This window comes from Bombina bombina, chromosome 3, assembly GCF_027579735.1.
Source record: "Bombina bombina isolate aBomBom1 chromosome 3, aBomBom1.pri, whole genome shotgun sequence".
Taxonomy (NCBI): Eukaryota; Metazoa; Chordata; class Amphibia; order Anura; family Bombinatoridae; genus Bombina; species Bombina bombina.
Window position 1 is genome coordinate 755,044,670 of NC_069501.1, and position 18,127 is coordinate 755,062,796.

General features: G+C 37.1%; 1 protein-coding gene across 4 annotated transcripts in view; it reads left to right on the forward strand.

The window, feature by feature from the left end:
• Positions 1-18,127, forward strand: part of DMD (dystrophin) — a 4,487,195-nt gene that overhangs the window by 4,463,773 nt on the left and 5,295 nt on the right. The window lies entirely within an intron of this gene.

The window sequence follows — 18,127 nt, forward strand, 5'->3', positions numbered from 1 at the left end:
ATTCTATCTCGTGTCTCTCTAGAAGTGAGACCTGTGTATTGGACTCCACATTCTACACAGGTGAGTAAATATACCACATAAGTGGCTCTACAGTTAAGACAGGAATAGTGATTAAATCTCTCCCCTGTTACTGTACTCGAAAAGCCTTCTCCATTTTGGAGATAACTGCATGCTATGCATGACGTGTAGCTACATTTGTATACTCCTTTAAATCTTAACCACGATGAATGGTCTGGTCTCGTGGAATGTAACTGTGTCGGGGCCAGAATGTTTCCTAACGTTTTCCCTCTTTTAAAGGCATATCTACACCCTTGTGAGACTATATCTTTAAGATCATCATCCGCTGATAACATACGGAAATGTTTCCGTATGATGTTGCAGATCCGATGGTATTGGTTACTATACCCTGTGATGAAAGTGACACCCTTTGAGGTTTTTTGTTTGGTTGTTTTTTCTGTTTTTAGGAACTCTGACCTATCTTTCTTCGCTATGTCCATCTTAATTAAGGACACCTCTTTCCTATTATATCCTCTCTGGCATAAGCGGTTTTCCAGGTCTGAAGCTTGTTTTTCATACTCCTCTTGTGTAGTGCAGTTTCGTCTAAGACGTATAAACTGCCCTTTTGTGACTGATCTGAAAACTCTTCTGGGATGATTGCTTCTTGCATGAAGCAATGTGTTCCCAGAAATGGGTTTCCTATACACCTTGGTGTATATCTTATTGCCCTTACTCATAAGGGTCACGTCCAGATAATTTAGTTGGCTCGCATTGTATTCAAAAGTAAATTTGATTCCTACAGTGTTGTCATTTAGGTACATAAGGAAATCTCTGGCTTCTTTCTCATTGCCCTCCCAGATGACCAAAAGGTCATCTATATATCTCTTATAATATTTTATCCTATTTGTCCAAGGCCCACCACATCCATAGATGTGGGACAGCTCCCACCACCCCATAAAGAGGTTGGCATAGGAGGGGGCAAACTTGGCCCCCATAGCTGTCCCACATCTCTGGAGGTAGTGGACCCCCTCAAACAGAAAAAAATTGTGGGTCAATAGAAACTCAGTTACTCGTAAAATGTACTGACAAAAGTTTGAATCAAAAGTAGTCATTCGTTTTAAACAGAATGATATCGCTTCCAGACCTTTTTTATGAGGAATGGATGAGTACAATGCTGTTACATCTATAGATAACCAACTAAAATTTTCTTGCCAAGATATAGATTCAAGTTCAATTAGAAGTTGCTTGGTGTCTCTCAGATAACTAAATAAATAAATTTGACACCATTGGCTGCAAAATGGAGTCCAACCACTGGGACATTGGCTCAATGAGAGAGCCAATGCCGCTAATGATTGGACGGCCCTTTACTTCTGTTAGTGATTTGTGAACTTTTGGCAGGAAATTGAAGATCGGCATAACAGGGGAGTCAACCATTAAGAAATCACATGTTTTTTCGTCGAGAAAGCCTGCTTCCTTACCATCATCAATTAGATGTGATAGTTCTCGACTGAACCTTAATGTGGGGTCACTTAGTAATTGTAAATACTGTGATGGGTCCGATAGCTGTCGTGTTGCTTCCTGAATGAAGAAGCTCCTGTCCATGACAACTACCGACCCACCCTTATCTGCTGATCTTATGACCCGATTCTTATCCCCCTTAAGTTCTTTAAGTGCTGCTGCCTCTTCTCTGGTTAAATTCTGATATGCGGTCGTTCTAACCACATAGGCTAGTTCAGTCAGATCTTTCTCTATTCTTTTTTGAAATTGTTCCAAGATGTTCCCTCTCACTTGTATGGGATAAAATTTTGAGACACAAGAAAGACTTGGGCCACTTTGTACCATATTTCTGTCTGAGGATGGCTCCATAATGGAGTTTTCTAGAATTAAATTCTCTAATACCTCTAAATCACACACTTCCTGAAACGTAAAAGCTTCAATATTACCAGATTTATTAGTCACATTAATTGTAGCAATATTTAAATCATCATTATCACCCATATTCTTTTGTGCAAAATATATAATCAACAATAAAGTCATTTTAACTGAAGTACTTTGGTGCGGCTCATCACTTTGTAAATAGCTATTTGAGAAACGGAGCAAGCACATGGACACTTCCATATCCGCAAGGTAATCAAGCCAACACCTGTGGTTGATCCAACGGCGAGAGGATCCAGGAGCCGCGAACAAACAGAATCGGTGACGTCACACGCCAAGTCACCGTAGTTACCCGCAAACGGAGCAACGGCCCAGGAGGAGAGCAGTGTCGAAGCCGGAGGCATATGAAGGGACACTGATCGAGCAATCCTACAGCCTAAAGTTTTTCGGATGATGAATGCACGCTCTCTGTGGACGGGCGAGTCTCCTTTACAGTTGCGGTACCGGGCAGAGATCCTCGAGTGGGTGAGTCTTTAACCAATACCACCTGTTCCGGCCAATATCCGAAGGAACAGAAGTTAATTTAACGTAAATTTAACATAAAGACTGTACAGTTGATCAGGTGCTCACATGAAAATTGACTTTTTATATATGAATACACAGCTGGTTTCCTGTAGAGTGTGGTTGAGCACTGACATACTGTTATTTGGCTTATCCTGCGGTTATAAGGTCACTGCATAAAACAACAAGCATGGATAATATAGGGGACATGGAAGTTACAAAGTTTTATTCATTGCAGACCTCTGATGAACGCTTGGAAAATACCACAGAAATAGAAAATGTATTTTCCTCGGAATTTTCTACTTACAGTTTAAGTAAGTTATTTGAGCATCTTGAATCCCTCCTTGATAAAGAAATAAGATTAAAATGGGACATTTGGACACTGCAGAAATATTTAAAGCAAGGAATGATACCCCGTGGTCTAAGGGTCAATAAGTTCCCCACATTTCAGGTGGAGGATGAGGAGTTCATAAGAGTCTGGAATGGGGTCTTATCGGACTGTTCATTAAAATTGATGGGAATGTTGATTGAGTTCAAATCCAAAATGTTAGTCACTGTATCTAGAGAGATTGATGTTTTGCAGATAGAACTGAATATACGTAGCAAAGAGTTAAAGTTTCAGAAATATGACACAATTTTACAGGCTACTATAGCAGAGTCCAAAGCACTGATTATGGCCATTAAACATGACAAGTACCTAAGGGATCTTAGTGATTATGAGAATAATAAAATTTATATTTGGAACCGTAAGCAAAGAACTAATTATAGAAGGGATAACGATCAAAAAAGATTTCCAAAAAACAAGAAGTCAGGTAAAAGATCAAATAAATTAGCACACAAGTCCAAAAAGGTAACCTTTAATGAAAGTGAGGCAGAGTCCTCGGGAGATTGCTCTACTTCTGGAGAGGAAGAGAATATAGTACAGGAGAGGGCGTCTCATACAAACATAAACACAGAGAACTCTTTAACTCAATCAGCTACTACATCTACAGAAATTAGGGCTTCTCGGTATCAGGCATTAGAACAAGAGACAGACATTGGGTTCCAAAGAGAACAAGATAGATCAGACATAGCGCAGGTTTTTTCCAAAGTCCCACAAGGGTTCGAAGGGGGGGGAAGCGATACAAAAGGGAAAGGGATTCTAAAAGAAGGTCCTTTACAGCAGCGACAACCCCCCAGGAGGGGCAGATCAAGAACGAAATACTGTTAGATTCGGTGATCAATCTTTCATCGCGTCCACTCAGTTGTATTGAAACAAAAGTTTTAAATTATGGCCTAAGTTTCGTGCCAGCTGATACTTTCAATCTATTTCAAACACTGGTGGACGTAAATAAACTGATCAGGAATCTAACAGTTAAAAAGTATTTTGCACAAAAGAATATGGGTGATAATGATGATTTAAATATTGCTACAATTAATGTGACTAATAAATCTGGTAATATTGAAGCTTTTACGTTTCAGGAAGTGTGTGATTTAGAGGTATTAGAGAATTTAATTCTAGAAAACTCCATTATGGAGCCATCCTCAGACAGAAATATGGTACAAAGTGGCCCAAGTCTTTCTTGTGTCTCAAAATTTTATCCCATACAAGTGAGAGGGAACATCTTGGAACAATTTCAAAAAAGAATAGAGAAAGATCTGACTGAACTAGCCTATGTGGTTAGAACGACCGCATATCAGAATTTAACCAGAGAAGAGGCAGCAGCACTTAAAGAACTTAAGGGGGATAAGAATCGGGTCATAAGATCAGCAGATAAGGGTGGGTCGGTAGTTGTCATGGACAGGAGCTTCTTCATTCAGGAAGCAACACGACAGCTATCGGACCCATCACAGTATTTACAATTACTAAGTGACCCCACATTAAGGTTCAGTCGAGAACTATCACATCTAATTGATGATGGTAAGGAAGCAGGCTTTCTCGACGAAAAAACATGTGATTTCTTAATGGTTGACTCCCCTGTTATGCCGATCTTCAATTTCCTGCCAAAAGTTCACAAATCACTAACAGAAGTAAAGGGCCGTCCAATCATTAGCGGCATTGGCTCTCTCATTGAGCCAATGTCCCAGTGGTTGGACTCCATTTTGCAGCCAATGGTGTCAAATTTATTTATTTAGTTATCTGAGAGACACCAAGCAACTTCTAATTGAACTTGAATCTATATCTTGGCAAGAAAATTTTAGTTGGTTATCTATAGATGTAACAGCATTGTACTCATCCATTCCTCATAAAAAAGGTCTGGAAGCGATATCATTCTGTTTAAAACGAATGACTACTTTTGATTCAAACTTTTGTCAGTACATTTTACGAGTAACTGAGTTTCTATTGACCCACAATTTTTTTCTGTTTGAGGGGGTCCACTACCTCCAGAGATGTGGGACAGCTATGGGGGCCAAGTTTGCCCCCTCCTATGCCAACCTCTTTATGGGGTGGTGGGAGCTGTCCCACATCTATGGATGTGGTGGGCCTTGGACAAATAGGATAAAATATTATAAGAGATATATAGATGACCTTTTGGTCATCTGGGAGGGCAATGAGAAAGAAGCCAGAGATTTCCTTATGTACCTAAATGACAACACTGTAGGAATCAAATTTACTTTTGAATACAATGCGAGCCAACTAAATTATCTGGACGTGACCCTTATGAGTAAGGGCAATAAGATATACACCAAGGTGTATAGGAAACCCATTTCTGGGAACACATTGCTTCATGCAAGAAGCAATCATCCCAGAAGAGTTTTCAGATCAGTCACAAAAGGGCAGTTTATACGTCTTAGACGAAACTGCACTACACAAGAGGAGTATGAAAAACAAGCTTCAGACCTGGAAAACCGCTTATGCCAGAGAGGATATAATAGGAAAGAGGTGTCCTTAATTAAGATGGACATAGCGAAGAAAGATAGGTCAGAGTTCCTAAAAACAGAAAAAACAACCAAACAAAAAACCTCAAAGGGTGTCACTTTCATCACAGGGTATAGTAACCAATACCATCGGATCTGCAACATCATACGGAAACATTTCCGTATGTTATCAGCGGATGATGATCTTAAAGATATAGTCTCACAAGGGTGTAGATATGCCTTTAAAAGAGGGAAAACGTTAGGAAACATTCTGGCCCCGACACAGTTACATTCCACGAGACCAGACCATTCATCGTGGTTAAGATTTAAAGGAGTATACAAATGTAGCTACACGTCATGCATAGCATGCAGTTATCTCCAAAATGGAGAAGGCTTTTCGAGTACAGTAACAGGGGAGAGATTTAATCACTATTCCTGTCTTAACTGTAGAGCCACTTATGTGGTATATTTACTCACCTGTGTAGAATGTGGAGTCCAATACACAGGTCTCACTTCTAGAGAGACACGAGATAGAATTCGTGAACATGTGAATAATATTAAGGCAGGTAAATTGACCACTCCGTTGATACAGCATTTCAATCTGAAACATAACAAAAAAGCTGACACCTTAAGGTGGACTATCATTGAAAAAGTCACTTGTAAAACTAGGGGTGGGGACAAGGACAAGCTCTTGTCCAAAAGGGAAGCATTCTGGATACACAGGCTAAAAACCAGAATACCATTAGGTTTAAATTCAGAGTTTGATATCATCAATTTCTGGGAATAGTTCTTGGTCAGTGTATTCAGGATGACCCAAGTGAAATGGATAAGATTTATCTGCATATATATTTAAATATTATTAAATATATGCTTATTCAATGCCAATCAGCATTTAAACATAGAGCAATAGTAACACCTAAAACTATTCCCACATCCTACCACAGCAATTTTAAGGTAATCATATACACAAGTAAGTAGTAAAGATTATTATATAACAGAATGCTATAAAAATAATGACTCAATAAATTTTGTTGAGTAATTTGATTCTAGAAATATAGGAATCATATCCTAGCACTAGAAAAGTGTTTTCTGTTATGAAACGATTTAAAATTTAGAATAATCAGAGTATACTAATGTATTATAATGTTTTGATTTTTAGTTTATCGAAGCCTGCAATGATGTGATGTTTTGTATAAATTTTGTAACTAGTTAACAGTATCTAACAATTGTTTCTGTTTAGAACCGCTGTATATGAAACTGGAATATACAGGTGTGTTTAGGATAACGCCCAGGATAAATGTTTTTATCCAATCACAATTGTGCACTAGGTATTTAAAGGTAGTTAAGATTAAGAGCTTTATGCTACGACTACGGCCCTATCGGCTGAAACGCGTCAGCAATAGCTCTTTGGGTGTTATCCACACACACCACCAAGCCCCCTACTTTGTTGTTACTTCCCTGGTGAAGTTTTGGTGATCAACAATAAAGTCATTTTAACTGAAGTACTTTGGTGCGGCTCATCACTTTGTAAATAAGCATAAATTTAGTTTTTTTTATTTGAAAATATGTATTGATATTTTTAAATAAGAACATAACTAACTACTCATATACATGGGCTAGCAATAAATATTATAAATAACAATTATTATCACTCTCTTATTCCATAATGTGTAGTAATTTAGTGTATATATTGTGTTTTTAGTGTAACTTTTATTCACAATCATTTTAGTAAAACCATACATTTTTATTGTTTATGTTAACATGGGAAAAATTTAAAACAACAATATTGGACCTCTGGACCTAAGAATAATTAACTTGACCGCTGTCCTAATAGTTAAATATATCAGATGGTAGTCTAGATTAACATCTACCTCTGTGCCATTTATAGTGTCTCTATATTCAAGAGGTCAGTGTGCAAATTCAGTTTGCAGTCTCAGAAGGACAAATGTATATATTGGCTGATATATATCACATAATTCAGTGTGGCTTGGATTACTTAGCTAGTGCGTAGAGTAAACACATTTAAAGTTGCCAGTATTAGTGCAGTAACTCAATTAACCCCCAAACTGAAAAACTGGGGAACTACTTGTGTAATGATGTTCTTAAACAATCCAATTAAACTGCCGAGAATAGTGGTAACGGCTGCTAATGTAATTAAAGGGACATAAAACCCCAAATTTTTCGTTCATGATTTAGATAGAACATAACATTTTAAACAACTTTCTAATATACTTCTATTATCAAATTTCCTCGTTTTCAAGTTATCATTTGTTGAAAAGCAGAAATGTAAGCTGAAGAGTGTGCACGTCTGCAGTACTATATAGCAGCAGTTTTGCAACAATGTTATACATTAGCAGGAGCACAAGATGGCAGCACTATTTCCTGTCATGTAGTGCTTCAGGCACGTGCACGCTACCTACCTAGGTATCTTTTCAACAAAGAATAACATGAGAATTAAATAAATTTGATAATAAAAGTAAATAAATTGGAAACTTTTTAAAATTGTATTATTGCAAATTACCACAATATTGAGCCCCTACTATTGATATATTTGTACAATCTACGTTAGCTCTATGTGCGATTACTGAACTTGAGCTGCCACTGATTAACTACTAGACTTCCTCCACAGGAGGCAGTGCTGGTACTAGATCTTTGCCATCTTCTATCAAAATGAACCAATTATTATTAATGGTCCTAGGTTCAAATGTTACTAGTAAATATTAAATACGGTCTGGTCCAAATACTTATTAAACAAACTTGGAAGCCCCATTCATCTCCCAGCCCCCCTTAAAGGCTTTATCATTACTTTAGCCAAACAGTGACTACACATCCCACTAGCTAAGTAATCTAGACTACCATCATATTCTACTATAAGGTCAGCGGTAAATTTAATTATTCTTGGGTCCAGAGGTCCAATACTGTTGTTTTTAATTGTATACCATGTTTTAACATGAACATTAAAAATGCATGGTTTTAATAAAATGACCGTGAATAAAAGTCAAACACAATATATGCACTAAATTACTACAAATTATGGAATAAGAGAATGCTAATAAGTGTATTCTTTGCAATCAGAGATCTAACCCCATGATTGTTTGTGAAAAAAAATTGTTACTAATACACACACTAGGTGGTGACATTGGTCAATTTTGTCCATTATAAATAACACATTTATAAAGTGAAACACTTGTATCGTTTGAAACCTTAAATATCTAGATGGAAAATATGGCTTAAAAAGCTTATTTCTTTCATACAGGTGGTGAGAGTACATGATCCATTACTCCTGGGAATGACCTTTCCTGACCACTAGGCAAAGACTCCCAAATCCCTGGAGCTCTATAAAATCCCTCCCACCTTACCAGAAACTAGTCTTGTCTTTTTTCCTTTTTTTTTTCTTTTTTTTTTTAACCTCACCTCATGGGGAATTTTGTCACAGACCTTCCATAGTGGTCACAGAGACTTGTCTTTTGCCTCCTCTTATTGGTCTACAATGTACACTTATTCCATAACCTCCGTTTCAGTACTGGTTTGACTCTCTACTGGTTGTTTACTAGTAGATAAGAGTAATTTTTTATCTATATGACACTCTGTAGCCTTGTTTGGGTAATTATAATTTATATATTTATACTATATATAATATTGGGACATAATGTTTATATTTTCCTTTATTCCTCTTTAAATTTTTGCGCATGTCTGATTTTTGTTGCACAGGGTTTAGTTTTAATTTTTTACCGCACTTCGGGTCTGTGCATGTCGGGATAACGCTTATGAGCCCTCAGGATTGTGCACATCAGGGTTTTCACCCGCACAGAGCCATTTGTTTTTTGTTTTTTTCTGGGCTTCAGCTTTCAGTTCTGCTTGTGTCGCGTTAACACACGTATGCCCTTTAGTACTTGTACGTTGAGTTTTGGCACGCTAATCTCCTTTTTTAATACTATAGTTTTGCGTGATGCTTTCTACTCAGCAGTGCGCTAACAAGGCTTTGGGTGTGGAGTTTCGGCTTAGCCCACCGTGGCCTAGTAAGTTTTATTAAGCTTCTTTAGATTAGGGTAAGTTTTCCCATTCCTCATTTTTTATGGGGATATAATTGTTTATGCTATTGTAGTTTAATGCTATAATGGAGCCTTCTGATTCTGTCTCTAAATCTACATCAGAAGCTGGGTCCTCTGAACACTTTCCTACCAATGTTAAGTGTGCTTATTGTAAACTGTATCTGAGGTAATATTTGGCATATATTTAATGTGTAAATGTATTCAGACCAACCTAATGCTGCTTCTATGGTTATTACTGCTCCTTCTGTTTGTTCCATACAGGGGAGCTCTACAGGTGTGAAAGCCTACCATTTCTGAAATGTTGGCAGGTTTCCCACCTTCAAGTAAAACGTCAGTTCAGAATTTAGCTTCTATTAGTGCTATGCCACCTGAGGTTAGGATTCCTGTTAATAATACTGTTGTTTCTTCAGAAGGAGATGTTTCCTCTGATGATGAGGAATCTACTTCTGATTTTGAACCTGAATCATCCTCTGTTTATTTTTTTATTTTTTATATTACATTTTAAAGTTGAACATATTAATTTACTTTTAAAGTTTTTGTTTTAGGGGTTAAAGATTTAAAGGGTCCTAAGGATAAGCCTTATAATCACTTAGATTCAGTCTTTAAAACTGTTATTTAAACCCCTGAGGTTTTTCCTATTCGTTATGCTGACTCTGAGATAGTTTCTACAGAATGCTTTAAAACTGGTAATTCTTTTAATCCTTTTTGTAAGGTTTAAGAAGTTATATCCCTTACCTGTCTCTAACAGATGGGACCATTTCCACTCTGGCTAAGTGTACTAGTACTGATGTAGCTGCTGCTTCTTCTTTCTGGTTATCTAGTCTTTCTAAGCAGTGTTCTAATGATTCTGCCTTTTAAGATTTTTTAAAAATTTGGGGATTAAGTGCTAATTCCTTTATTTGTGATGCTGTATTTGACATTATTAAGATTAATGTCAAGAACATGTCCATGACAACTCTTTCTAAAAGAGCTTTATAGTTAAAGTCTGGGTCTGCTGATATGGTGTCTAAATCCAGACTTTTATCTCTTTCTTTTCAGGGAAAGAATGGTTTGGTTCTAATTTGGATTCTATCATTTCTACTGTAACTGGAAATAAAGGGGCTATTCTTTCTCAGGACATGAAGTCCAAGGGGAAATCTAAATCTGCCTATAGTTTTCATTCCTTTTGTCAGAACAAGGAACAGAAAGTTAATTCCTTCTCTCCGAAGCAAGGTTCCTCTTGCACAGCCTGGGGGCCTAGTGCTAATTGGAACAAACCTAAACAAGCCAAACAATCCACCCCTACTTCAAATTCTGCATGAAGGTGTGGCCCCCAATCCATAGGCTCTGGTAGGGAGCAGGTTATGACTTTTTCAGGAGGCTTTGTTTTAGTCTGTTCCAGATCCCTGAGTTCTAAATATAGTTTTTCAGGTTTATCGGATAGGTTTCAGAATAAGGCTTCCCAGAGGAATGTTCCAAGGAATCCCTTAATGGCCCAAGCTATTTTTGTCAGTTAGTTTTAGAACTAGAAACAATGGGAGAGATTGCTCCAGTTCCTTTGCAGAAACAGTAGGTGGATTTTTATTCACATCTCTTCATTGTTCCAAAAGAGGGAACTTTTAGATCAGTTCTGGATCTTACAGCTCTATACAACTCAGAATTCCTACTTTAAAATGGAAACTATTCAAACTATTCTGCCTTTTTGTTCAGCAAGGTCAGCTTATAGCCTCAATATATTTAAAGGATGCTTATCTTCATTTTCCAATTCACAAGGAACATCACAAGCATTTCCAGTTTGTTGTTCTACCATTCAGTCTTACTACAGCTCCAAGAATGTTCTAAAAGTTCTGAGTTCACTACTGTCTGTGATCAGATCTTAAGGTATTGCAGTGTTTCCTTACATGGATGATATATTGATTCTAGCTCCATCTTTTCATTTAGCAAAATCTCACACCAACAGACTTCTGTTTCTTCAACAGCATGGTTGGAAGATCAATTTTCCAAAGAGTTCTTTGCTGCCTCAGACAAAGGCTTACTTTTCTGGGGTTTCAAATAGATTGTCTCCACAAGTCTTTCTCTAATGGATCAGAGAAGGCTAAGATTTGTGTAATCTTGTCTGAGCCTTCAATCTCTCTCTCTTTTCCTTTTGTTGCCTTTTGTATGGAAGTACTTGGTTTTATAACTTTAGATTCAGATGCAATTCAATTTGCTCAATTTCACATGAGACTTCTTAAGCTTTTTATGCTTAGTCAGTGGTGCAGGGATCATAATTGGCTGTCTCAAAAGATTTTCCTGGATCGTGGAACATGTCAATCCCTGACTTGGTGGCTGGATCATCAATTCATTATTTAGGGGGCTTCTTTTGCTTGATTTTCCTGGACTGTGATCATTTCAGATGCAGGTTTTTCAGGTGGGGGAGCTGTTTGGGGGTCTCTAAGAGCACAATGGGTTTGGGCTCCTTGGGAGGTGAGTTTGCCAATAAATATTCTCAAACTATTTTCAGAGCTCTTTGGGCTTGGCCTCAGTTGAAAAGGAGTCTTATCTCTATTTCCAATCAGACAATATCACAGAAGTGACCTATAATCAATCAGGGGGCAACCCATAGTTCCCTAGCCATGAGTGTCTTGGATACTCTTTTGGCTGATTTCTGCAGTTCATATTCTTGAAGTGACCAACTGGGAAGCAGATTTTACATCCAGGGGAATGGTTTTTGCACCAGAATGTTTTCAATTAGATTGTGAGTCTTCTTTTGGGTTCTCTGGGAGATAGGTATGATGGCTTCTCTGTTAAACAAAAACTTCCCATGTATTTTGCAAGGTCCAGGGACCCTCAGGCGGAGTTTTTGGATGCTCTTGTAACTCAGTCATTTCAGTTCTTCTACCCAGAGTGATTTCCAAGATAAGGCTAGAGAACTCATCAGTAATCCTGATTCCCCCAACTTGGACTCAGAGGATTTGGTATGCAGATCTGGTTTAGATGTCCCGTTGCCCTCCTTTGCCTCTTTCTCTATGACCAGGCCTTTTGTCTCAAGGTCCATTTTTCCATCCAGATCTCTAAACGTGATGACTTGGAGATTAAATGGTTACTTCTTAAGCATAGAGGTTTCTCTGATTCTGTGATCGAGACTTTGATCCAGGCTCATAAACCTGTGACAAGGAAGATTTATTATAAGTTCTGAAAGGCATTTATTTCTTGGTGGAGCAAGGTTTTTCTTGGCATTATTTTAAAATTCTTAGATTTTTGCAGTTCTTACAGGATGGTTTTAATAAGGGCTTATCTGCCTGTTTTTTGAAAGGGCAGGTTTCTGCTCCTTACAGTTTTGTTTCTTAGAAAGATTGCTACTCTTCCTGAAAAATGCTTTTTTTTCATGCTTTGTCGCAGATTAAGCTTGTGATCAAACCAATTTCTTGTCCCTACAATCTTTACTTGGTTTTAAAGGTTTTGCAGGCCCCTCCATTTGAGCCTATGATAAAGTGGATATTGAGCTTCTTTCTGGGAAAGTTTTGTTCCTTTTTTCTATTTCTTCTGCTAGACTAGTATCTGAATTATCTTTTCTTTCTTGTGGCACCCCTTATCTTATTTTCCATCAGGATAAGGCTACTTCAAGAACTAACTTTGACTTTTTGCCTAAGGTGGTATCATTAGTAGGGGAAATTGCTGTGCATTCTTTACGTCCCAATCCAAAGATGACTTCTGAGGGGCTTCTTCATAATTTGGATGTTATTAGAGCCTTGAAATATTATGTTGATTCTACTAAGGATTTTTAGTCAAACTTCTAGTTTGTTCTTTTCTCAGGTTCCAAACAAGGACAGAAAGTGTCTGCTGTTTCTTTGGTTTCCTGGTTGAAGCTTTTGATTCATAAAGCTTACTCAGAGCAGGGACAGTCTCCACCTAAACAGATTACAGCTCATTCTACCAGGTCTGTGACTACTTCCTGGGCTTTCAAGAATTAGGTTTCTGTTGATCAAGGCAGCTACTTGGTCGTCTTTGCGTAATTTTACTAAATTCTACCATTTTGAGATTTTTGGTATGAAAGTCCTTCTGGTAGTGTTATCGACTTAATATATTTTGCCTATTGGCTATTCTAAATGCATATTTAAATTTTTAAAAAAAGTTGTTGTTTTTTTGAGTATTGAGTTTCCTTGTGAAAAAATGTTTTTCTATCCCACCCTTTCTTCTCATGACTAGTGGACTAGTTTCTAGTAAGGTCGGAGGGGTTTTATAGAGCTCTTGGGGTTTGGTAATCTTTGCCTGCTAGTAGTCAAGAAAGGTAATTCCCAGGATTAATGGATCCTGGACTCTCACTACCATGAAAGAAATAGGTTTATCAGATTTGTTCCTCTCTTACACCTAGTTGAGCATGCTGAAAAATTGGACGCTTTAGCGATTGCTTCCATCAGTGTTTTAACTGATGCACGTTCAGAGGAAACCTGATGTAATTTTGCGCTTTTTGGCTTCTATCATTTTATATGGGATTGCGTAATTGTGTAAAAATGTGCCACCAAAAACTGTTTTGTTTTGTGACCTAACACAAAACCATTTATGGCTCAATGGAAATGAGACCATAGTTAGATAAATATCTCTGAAAGCAACATCTGCCTTTATAACATTGTTTGAAGGGCCTCACAATAATAACAAGCCTTATTAGATAATGTCCCCAGAGTGCAAAACTTTAGGTCTTCAAGCCCCAAGTCTTCCATGAAAAAGAGACATCATCAATAAAACCAACAAGACCTCTACCTCACTATTGCCACAATACTTGTGAAGATTCCTAACACCATGAGCATAATCATAAAGAGGCTTTATAACAGCACGTGTCTCTACAACATTTTTAACCCTGAAAGTACTATATTACCATTTAGCCAGAGTCTATGTTCAGATAATCGGATTGGTATTAGGTGGAGGAACATAACTAATGGACTGAAATAACCTAGATTATCCAAAGCTGTCTCTACCTAATGATACAGTATAGACTAAATCTGCAGGAGGAAAAGCAGAACAATGTAGAGAACTTTAAAAAACTTGTGTCTATGTGGGGGGTGGTTCTGTAAAATAGACCTTTATGTACTGAGAAAACATTTTTGTTTTTATTTTTGAGGTGTGTCTCTGTCCACCATAAACAAAAACAAAAACAGTGGGGCTTCTGTTCAATATGCAATTTAATAAAATCTTTCCAATATACTTCCCTTATCAAAACACTCACAGTCTTTTTATATGCACACTTTCTGAGGCTCCAGAAAGCTTCAGTTCCTACTGTGCATGTGCAAAAGTGCACAGTATATAAGTATAGCATTTTGTGATTGGCTGATGGCTGTCACATGAAATAGGGAACTGAACCCAGTTTTCACTGATTTAATTCAACTTTTTCAACATGATTAAATTTTCAACATGATTAAATAGTGCTCTTTCATACATATGTAATATGTTTTTAGAGTTTACCGTCCCTTAATGACTTGGGGTTACCTAAGAAATCGCTATGGAAAGGTACTCACAATCTTTTCATGATATGACATACACATCAGCATGAATAAGAGAGATAAGCATATAGGCAATTGTACACTTTGTAGAAATATAAGAATATCAATAAAATGTGGGAAATTATGTCCATTAAAGGTATATTAAACTCAATTTTTTTCTTTCATGATTCAGTTAGGAGTAAATTAGAAAGTTGCTTAAAATTGCACGCTCTATTATCATTTTTTCTTTGTTCTCTTGTTATCTTTATTTGAAAAAGCAGGAATGTAAGCTTAGGAGCTAGACCATTTTTGGTTCGGTACCCTGGGTAGCGCTTGCTGATCTGAATCATGAAAGAAAAAAATTGGGTTTAGTATCTCTTTAAATGTGTTTAAAGGAAATTTTCTCCTTTTGATTTTTTATTTAGTGAAGGTAGTGATTTGTTTTCTTTTGTGATATGATTAGTCATGTATACCTGGAATATGAAATAGATTGTGAAATTGAAGCATTATGTTAGCCATACCTGAGAATTCTACTCATAATATTCTGTCTGTGAGATCTCACCACTGCAGGGTGGGTTTTTGATACCTTGCAGAGGGACCTATGTAAGCAGTTTAGAAAAATAATATTAAAACTGTAGCAGAGTTTTTGTATAAAATATGATGAGGGATATGTGCAATATTAAAGTGACAGTCTACACCAGAATTTTTATTGTTTTAAAAGATAGATAATCCCTTTATTACCCATTCCCTAGTTTTGCATAACTAACACTGTTATATTAGTACACTTTTTACCTCTGTGATTACCTTGTAACTAAGCCTCTGCAGACAGCCCTTTATTTAATTTCTTTTGACAGACTTGCGTTTTAGCCAATCAGTGCTGCCTCCTAGGAACTCCACGTACTTGAACACAGTGTTATCTATATGAAACACATGAACTAACACCCTCTAGTGGTAAAAAAACCTGTCAAAATGCCCTGAGCTAAGAGGCGGCCTTCAAGGGCTTAGAAATTAGCATATGAACTGCCTAGATTTAGCTTTCAACTAATAATACCAAGAGAACAAAGCAAAATTGGTGATAGAAGTAAATTGGAAAATTGTTTAAAATTGCATACCCTATCTGAATAATGAGTTTGTTTTGGACTAGACTGTCCCTTTAATGCTTCTTTATATTACAACAGCTTTTACTCCCCAGTGTGCAGTATTTATGCTGACCTAAGTGCTGAATTTGTAGCCCTGTAGTTAAAGCAGACAGATTGATTTGCTTTAAACACATGTTGATATTTGCTGGTAAATTGACAGACTTCATTGTTACAGAATATATTTATAGATATTGTTTGTAAAGTCTGAGATAACTGCAGGTAAGTTACAGTGTTTTGTTTTCGCCGACCTGAACCTTTATTGTTTTATGCAACAACCAGCATTTCTGCCGCAAGAGCATTATTATGCAAGGTCATTATTAGTGCCCTGTCTTCTCTTAGTGTATTTTTTTCTTACTTGCCTATCCAAGGTCCCAGAGCTTGATTGCATATGGCACAATCACATCTGCTTCAGGGGACTATTGCAGATGTTGTATTAAATCAAAACAGATGTCAAAGCCAGAGGTCTGCTGTTATGGGGGACATGTTATTAAATACAACCACAATCATTTATTTAACCCTGACAGATAACAATACAGAGAAAAAAAATGTTTCTGTGTAAATTGTGAGTATAAATCACCAAGGCTTAAATTAAAGAAACCTGTTTTAGCCACGGTTTGGTGCATAAAATCCATGTGAGGGGTGACAAGAAATACGTTAGAAACAATTTGTTGTTCTATTGGTATAAAAATGTTGACTCTTAATTTTTGTATTTGGGATACTGTTTGCTGAATGGTCATTAAGTTGTTGACTTTTTTTTCTTGACCTAATAATATAGATTGCTTTCTGATGTGCTTTGGAGCGAACACCTTGAAAAATGTGTACTTGATTAAATAATAATGTTAAATATTGTCAGCAACATCATTGAAGTGAGAGTCATTGGTGTGGGTGATTTTCTTGTACATCTTGTAAGACTCATCTCGGCAGCAGTTTTATAGGTAAAATGACTTTGGATCAAATTAATAATATGACAAAAGAACAACAGAATTAAAATAGCATTTAGTTTAGTTGTATGCAATAGGGTATCCTATGGGTGATTGCAATAGCACTATTGTGTTATGTATAGAAACTTTTAGTGAAGCCTGACAGGAAAAGAATGTAAAGTCTATAGATTAACAAATCAGATCATTCAGATAATGGTTAAAGGGACACTCAAGTCAAAATTAAACTTTCATTATTTAGATAGAGCATGCAATTTTAAGCAACTTTCCAATTTACTTCCATTAACAAAATGTGCCCAGTCTTTTTATATTTACACTTTTTGAGTCACCAGCAAATACTGAGCATGTGCAAGAATTCACAGAATATACCTATATGCATTTGTGATTGGCTGATGGATGTCACATGATACAGGAGGAGTGGAAATAGACATAACTGAAATTTGTCAGAAAAAAATCTACTACTTATTTCAAGTGCAGACTAGGGGGCCTATTTATCAAATGTTTCGCGGACCTGATCTGACAGTGCGGATCAGGTCCGCAAGACATCGCTGAATGCGAAGAGGAATACGCTCTCCGTAGTCAGCATTGCACCAGCAGCTCACAAGAGCTGCTGGTGCAACGCCACCCACTGCAGACTCGCGGCCAATGGGCCACCAGCAGGGAGGTATCAATCAGCCCGATCGTACTAGATCGGGTTGATTTCCGGTGATTCCTGTCCGCCTGCTCATAAGAGGCAGACAGGGTTATGGAGCAGCGGTCCAGAAACACCGGCCCACAAGCTCCGTTCGGAGCTTGTTAAATGGGCCCCTAAGTGCTATTGTAATGTCTTTTTACCCATGCATTTGTTGATTATGTAAATCTACTGCATTTACTGGTCCTTTAAAATGGTTTAAGTGCGCACATTATACCTTACAATTTTCTCTTATCTATGAGTTCATGGAAAACTGGCTATGTTCAACAGCAGAAATAACAGCTTGATATAAATTAAATAATATATCTGAACTATTTCTGCTTCGGAAACTAAAATGTTAATCTCTTGTTTAGTGGAAAAAGCCAATAATCTTCTACAGGTCCCTCTGAGAACAAAGATTATTATCAGGCAATGAAAATGCAAATAGCATATTTACCAGTTAGTGAAACTATTGTAGGTTTATGTTTCTAGCTAATCTTATCTCTCTTTATCACATTAGTTGTATCCCATGAATATAAATCTATTTTTGTTTACCTTATATTTATGAACTGGTTTTCTCTCTTTCTCTTTCCTTCTATAACCACCTCTTCACTTAAAACAA